We start from the raw sequence: 8,086 nt of genomic DNA, 5'->3' as shown, positions 1-8,086 counted from the left end.
CCATCTGAGCACTCGGTTCGGTCCGACAACCAGCACTCCTCCACGCTCATCGGACCTAGACGTGATGGATCTCCGATTCCAGTCGCTTTGCAGTCTCGGGGGTTCCCAATTCCCAAGTTGGTCTGCGCCAAGCGGATGAGATCCGCCCGTACCGCGATATGGTCAATGCGAGGAAGCCCCTACGGGGACGTGGGCCGCTCGAGTTTCGGGATGCTTGCGCGTCGTGGCAGTCGAGTCATATTATGAAGGCGCCGATTCGAGGCGCGCAGGCGTGCGTTCGGCCTCACCCGGATGCGTGGCCGTTCTTCGTCATCACGCCCTCACGGGCAGTGCTCTCACACCAAAGCAGTCGAGGTAGGGGGCGGGGAGGAGAGCACATAGTTCGGAAATGATCCCGCCGTCATACTTATGCATTAGTTGGGTGGCGGATCTTAAGTATCCCTCCGATATGACCCGAGGTATATTTTCATTAATCTCTTATAGTATATATGTACCGACGATTCGGGTCCTACATTGTCATATATTATCCGGTGCGATGATTGTGTTGGTCGAGAAATCCGAGCCAACCTCAACAATTCCGAGGCAACAATATTTGCTAGTGACCTAGTGATGGCTAGTGATCGTGATTTACAAGTAAGTTGATTGGAGGCGTGTGTGTCATATAATAATGTGTACGAATATATATGTATATAACGTAATCTGGACCAAGTGCGGCGCAGAACAACTTATGAGAAGCTCCATTATTTATATCTTCGATGGTAAGTGATCTTATGTTGCCGAGTTTCGTATTCATGTGTGTCCGTCACATGCCTTATTATGGCATGCGATGTGTTTTCATTGGGCTATGTGTAGGTTTGGGATTGTTATGTTACAAGAGAAACCCTGCCAAAATTTTCCTTGGAATCTAAAAGAAATTGCGGGAACCGTAGGCAATTTATCATGAAGGCAGGAAAGAATTTAGGAATGAGTGATCGAAAAAGCGAGTGTATAAAGGTGATGTATTTTAAAGGAGATAAGCGAATCTTGAGTTAAGGATAGGATTCCACACAGGACTGAGGAATAAGCGGACTCGATTATAAATGGAAGGCAATAAGATAAGTTGAGAAGGAAAGAATATGGAGGAGTCGAGTACGGATATAGAGGAAGAGGAAATTTACAAAATACGTACGCTTAAGAAATAGTCGTACTATGAGAAAAGGAAGACGCATCTCCTACGAATATCCTCCACTAAAGACGAACGAGTAAAGTGTATAAGAGAATTAGTCGGGGAGAGAAATGTGGTTATGGATTACGAGTTCACCGTATGATGATAAGCGACAAAGTAAGGCTACCATCAACAAATACGACACGATTATGATTGGTTTTTGAAGCTAATGTCGAGGGCAACACAAGAGTGAAAGAGTATGAGGTGATAAAAGGTGTTAGTAGTACGGGGAGACCCAGATCCTTGAACAAGTTAATGGCGGGTTTTAGGAAAAGTGCATTTGCCGATTACTATAAGCCGATTATAGGAGAAAGAATAACGTGAAATGCGGAAGGTAGCAGGGAAGGATGATGCTATGAAATTGAATTTTGTATGGAAGAAAGGTAAGTGACAGAAATAAACGGATTGGAGAAGGTACAGTAAAACCCTTGCGGGGGAAGCGAGTAAGGAGACCTAAGTATAGAGATGGAACGATAGACTCTAAGATGTGACAGATAGGTGTAATGAACGACGATAGTAACGATGCCAAAGATGCCTACTACTTTATATGTGTAAGTTCCTATGTACGACACTGGACCTTCGTGGTCGGTTACGTTATGTAAATACTATGGATATGTAATATATGTGATATGTATATGATACGAATGCGGGTACAAAATGTTATGGATATAGAAATGCTATGAAAATGAATATGTAAGTGGATGCAGTATGGATGAAAACACGGCTACGAACACGAATATGTATACGGATATGGATACAGGTATATGTATGGGTGTATGCACACGAATCACTCAAGAACGATTATGTAACTTGCCATTATTTATACTTCGCCACCGAGACCAAGTAAGATAGATACGCAAACCATGTAGACTTTAACATCATTATTGAGCGGTGAAAGGATCAACGAGACGAAAAATTTCAGAGCGAAAGCCCGGGTATCCTTGAAAGTGTCGCCAATGAATGGCGCTATGAGCTTTAGCGCAAGGGGAGATAAGTCTATGAAATTGTGCGCAAAGTAGACCAAGTGGCTTACGAATTAGATCTACTTCCCGATTTGGAGTCAGTTCATCCAGTTTTTCGTATCTCGATGCTTCACGAATGTATTGAAAATATTACGTGGATCATCCCGATAAATGATGCTTTCCCGAAATGACGAGAGAAGTTAGCTTATAATGAAAACCGTTGCCATAGACGAGGCAAGTACGGAAACTTTAACAAGGAAGTAGCTTTAGTAAGGTCGGTGGCTAAATAACACCGAGAAGAGATGACTTGGGAAGCGAGAAGAAGATCGAAATCACATACCCGCATCTATTTCGAAATTCCCGAAGAAATCTATGATAAGACATCAGGATGAAAAGGTATGTATGCCTTTCTTTATACATCTATGGGTCGTGTGTGGCCAATTTATATTGTTATTATGTTGTGGCCCTGTGAGGCAATGATATTATGGGTTGTTGTGATAGGATGGTAACTCCATATTACAAGGGAAACTCTGGCAAAATTTTTCTAGAATTCCTAATGATTTAACATTCGAGGACGAATGTTCCAAAAGGGGGGAAGAATGTTACACCTTGGAAATTTCCCCTTAGGTGCGTTGAATAGACCCACGAAGGACATGCCGTATACGAGGTTCGGACAAGTAAGAAAATAGATGTGATAGTCCTAATTAAGATTTTCAAAGACATTCGAGGTTAGTGAAAGAAGAGCTGTTAAGGAAAAAAAAGCAAGTTATAAGTTGAGTGTGTCGGGCACAATTACGAGTATGGAGTGAATGGTGTTTCAATGATGTTTCAAGAAAGAGTTATAACATCCCTTAGAATGATAATGAAGTGTTAGACAAGTGTTAATGAGGTTCCATAAGGGTCGGAGATCAAATGAGTCGACGAAACAACTCTCGGAAAAACTAGACAATCTACGACGGATACCGGCCGTATAAAAAAGGGGAGGACCGTATGTCCAACCGTAGATTCAAATTTTTTAATACAATACTCCTTTGGACTAGATCTACGGCCGGACATACGGCAGTAGAAAACATACGGACCATATGTCAGTCCGCATAACCTGGTCGGTACGAACTCATTTTATATAAGGGACCTCTTTTCCATTTCATTTCATTTCATCTCCCACCTCCATACTTCAAGAAAGCTCTAGAACACTCCAAACATTTCATCCACAAAGAAAACCATAAATCAAGGATTTACAACAATAAATCAAGAGAACCAATGAAAAGAAACTCCATCAAAGTCATTCAAATCAAGAAAACCCAAGAGAGATGAAATAGATTTTTTTGTGCAAAAAGTGTATCATCAATCAAGGCTTATTCCTCCATCATCTAAGGTGAGTTTTGACCAATTCATGTTATTTTAAAGTATTTATAAGTTGAAACACATGGATTGGCAAAGTTGTATAGCAAATAGGTCATCAAATGGATGAATAATGTCACTTTGAAATAGTAGTTACAATGAATCATGAAAATGGTTGTGTTGATGTTACAAATTCGTTATAAATGACGTTTAGAACATGAAATGAGTATTGTATGTGAAAGAATGCGATGATGGATTTTTGTCATAATTATGGAGAATTGTGGTAAATCATGAATTGTGGGCAATGTAATTAGACGATGCCTATTGTTTCTGACATTGTAATTATTTGTGGAATGCTTGGGTTGATGTGGAATATGGAGGAAAGTAGTATCAACAAAGGAAATCTTCGCCAAGTTTCTATAGCTTTAGTAAGTACGTTCATGATGTCTAACTAATGATGATACGAATCACATTGAAGGTAATAATGAGTGCATTAAAAAGAGGACGAGCAAGCAATCGAGTAGTTAAACGACAAAGGTATGTAAGGCCCAACCCTTCTTTCTAAGGCATGACTCTATGGTATGAATCCTCCTATCTTTCTATGACCTCTCTACATATGTATGTATCGGAATGATGAGTCTATGTTATAGGCGCTCTCGTGAGATGAAGTTAAGAGGCATGTTGTGAATATGATGATGAGCCCAAGTCTAGAGATCCTAAAACTTATGGCACAAGATTCCTACAAGTTAATGACCTTCATGCGATCCTTTACTATTACTCATTGTTGCTAGACCTATTTTGTGATGTTCGTTTCTTCCCTTTCAAGGCATGATTTTCCTCCTTCTCCATGAATCTCCTAAGTTCCGAAGAACTAAGAGCCTACATCATGAATAGCCCTACGAGAGAGAAAGATAAGAGATATATTATTTGTACAAAAGTAATGATGATGAGTCTATGAATATAAGGAGCTATAGATGTGTAAGATAAAGAAGAGAGACAAGGCACAAGTATGATAATCGATGATGATGAGTTAAACTCTAAAAAAGAGTCCTAAAGTGAGAGATGATGCCCACGAAGTCATTCTAAGTATGGTTCCATTGGTGTTTATTTTTTATATACACTCACCTTAAAACGTTAGTCCCCTTGAGCGAGTTACGATGATGTGATTACTCCATAATGTGTCGGGTTCCACGACCTTATGTCACCCCGACATAGCTATAGTCGCCTCCCAAGTCCTAATGTATGTTTTGCCAATGTAGGTATATGTAATGTCGCTAAGCATACAAAGCACTTTGACATGATGCTACCCAAAAAATCTATTGATGTTGATTATTATATACCCTTATGCTTGTTCCTTCGGTGCGAGAAGTGTTACTTACGATCGCTCATGGCCATGCATTTGGGGTCCGCGACCTTACGTCACCCCGATAGAGTATGATTGTCTACGAGTCTCTACGCGTATGCTATGATGAGTTATGATAAGCATATTATGATAAAATGTTATGATAAGTATATTATAGTGAAGCACATGATGATATTACACCTAGTTGGCCGGGGGCGGTCGCACGGGGCGGCGGCCCATACACCACGCGCACAATAAGCCGGCACTTATAAAAGTGGGCGGCGTGAGATGGTTCCCGACGCGGGAAGGCCTCACGGACGCTAGATAATATTATTGATTTTCACCGTACCCGTACGGACGGTTATATATTTACGTATGTATATAACATGATGATTATTATGGTAGGTAAGTTCTCTTGCATTATTCCTTCTATGATTCGATCGGTTCGTATTGCTCCTCATTTGATGTCTCCTTGTTCATTGACGACTTATTATTGCTTACGCCTTACATACTCGGTACAATGTTCGTACGATCGTCCTTTTTCTTTGGATATTTGTGTTCATGCCCACGGGTAGTGGAGAACGTTGCAGCATCCATAGGAGCTATCGAGGCTTACACGGAGCCCTCCCTTATTCCGGATGTGCTATTTTGATGCGGCCTTTTTTCTGTACATATATTTTGGGCACGACGGGGGTCTGTCACGTCCTTCCATGTCTAGTACTCCCAAAGAGAGGCTCGTAGATGCGCGGTAGTAGTACGTGTCCCATAGTCTTCACATATACGTACGTATATATTATTTTGATAGCCGAAGGGCTTATGTTTATAAAACTAAATATGTTTCAAATGTTAATAGATAGCTATGATCACATGAGCATATAGTATGAATGAGGATGCGAGATAATTGTACATGAGCGGTGTTCGGTGAGATTAGCCCCCGGATACCCGTCATGGCTCGTAGTTCGGGTAGTGACAAGATACGACCGAGTTTGATATTATCACGGGTATGGATTAGGCCGCTTCTTGCTATGCTAATGTTGATTGTAGAGAAAAGATAGTTCGGTTTAGGTTTCCGCGGAAGCCGATTATAAAGTGGAGAGAGAATACATCATCGCCGAGGGTAAGTTTATTTCATACCTCGCAAGGAAGATGGTTAGAAAGCTATATTTATCATCGGTCTTCGCATTGCATGCATATAAAGAGGTACCGGCTCTTGATCTACTCCCGATAGTTAATGAATTCCGTATGTATTCCCCAACGAGCTTCCGTGTCTCCTTCCATAACGAGATAGATTTCACTATAGATGTATTGCCGGATACCTACATTTGTATCTATTGTCCTCTCATAGAATGGCACCTACGTTAAGCTGAAGAATTAAAGGAGCACTCCAGAGACTTGTTAAAAGGCTTCATCGAGGGCCCGATATCACCTCGGGAGCACCGACATCATTTGTGGTGGATCGTTGTGGATGTGTATTGATTATGGCAAATTTGAATAAAGTAACGATAAAGAAATGTATCCCCTCCCTAGGATTGATGACCTATTTGACCGTGCTGTGGTGCTAGGGTGTTTTTTGAAGATAGACTTGCGGGTCGAGTTATCATCGAGTGCGGGTAAGAGGAGCGTATATCCCGAATACGCATTCAAGACCCGTCGAGGGCATTAGAGTTTATAATGTCTTTCGGTCGACTAATGCTCCGGCGGTGTTTATGGGATTTGATGAATCGGGTATTCAAATCATTTCTAGATACTTTCGTTGTCGTATTTATTGATGATATTCTAGTATTCACGTTTCGAAGAGGGCGTACGAGACGTTTTGAGGACGGTACTTAAGGTGCACTTAGCAAAGAGAGGTTGTATGCTAAATTTTCTAATGCGAATTACGGTTGACTTCGGTAGCATTCTTTGGGCATATTATTGGAGCCGACGTTATTCGGGCAGATGCGCAAGATTGAGGCCGGTAAAGACTTGGCCCGGACCACGACACTACCGAGGCACGTAGTTTTCTGGGAAACAGGATATTACAAGAGATTCGTAAAAAAGTTTACCTCGATTTTAGCGCCTTTAACAAGGCTAACTCGTGGCGGAAATTAAGTTCAGGTTGGTGATCGACGTCAGAGCAAAGCTTTCGATTCTTCGAAAGACAAGTTGACGACGGCTCTAGTTTTAGCTCTTCCTGAAGGACCAGATGGCTATGTTATCTATTGTGATGCTTCAAGTGTTGGATGAGGTTATGTATTAATGCAGCATGGCAGGGTTATAGCTTATGCCTTCAGACAGCTCAGAAAGCACGAGAAAAATTATTCTACTCATGATCTGGAGTTGGCAGCAGTGATACATGCCTTAAAGATATGGAGACATTATTTATATGGCGTTCATATTGATATCTATACGGATCACAAGAGTCTCCAATATATCTTTAAGCAGAAAGAGCTGAATTTATGATAGAGACGGTGGCTAGAGTTATTAAAGGATTATGATGTTGACATTCTATATCATCCGGGGAAAGCAAATGTTGTAGCAAATGCTCTTAGCCATAAATCGATGGGCAGCGTGACGGATGTGCAGCCAGAAAGGAAGGAGATGGTTCGTGAGATTTATCATCTATCTAGCCTTGGGGTCCGTTTGGCTAATCTGGAGATAGTGGAGTTTCTGTTCGAGAAGTTGCTGAGTCTTCTAGTGGAGTTTCTGTTCGAGAAGTTGCTGAGTCTTCTATCATGGAAGAGGTGAAGAGATGTCAGTGCGAGGACCCTGTTCTGGAATAGTATAGGGATACAACCCTTCAAAAGGAGAAGACCCGTTTGAGGGGTTACACCGACTCGAGGCTACGGTATAGGGAAGCGAGGTTGTGTATATCGGATGTTGCAAGGCTTCGACGGTAGGTTATGGGAGAGGTACATTATGCTTGTTATTCTGTTCATTCGGGGTCAATGCAGATGTACCATAACCTCAGCTGCTTATATTGTTGGGATGGCATGAAAAGGGACATAACGGAGTTTGTTGCTCAGTGCCCGAATTGTCAACAGGTTAAGGTCGAGTATCAGAAGCTTGGTGGATTATTGCAGGAGATAGAGATTCCATCTTGGAAATGAGAAGTGATTAATATGGACTTCATTACCCGGTTACCTCGCACTCGGCGGAAGTATGACTCTATATGGGTCATTGTAGATAGTGACAAAATCGCCCCATTTTCTTCGATCGGGACTACTTATTCGCGGAAGACTACGCAAGGTTATACAT

This window comes from Lycium ferocissimum, chromosome 11 (assembly GCF_029784015.1).
Source record: "Lycium ferocissimum isolate CSIRO_LF1 chromosome 11, AGI_CSIRO_Lferr_CH_V1, whole genome shotgun sequence".
Taxonomy (NCBI): Eukaryota; Viridiplantae; Streptophyta; class Magnoliopsida; order Solanales; family Solanaceae; genus Lycium; species Lycium ferocissimum.
Note: the sequence above shows the minus strand (reverse complement) of the source record.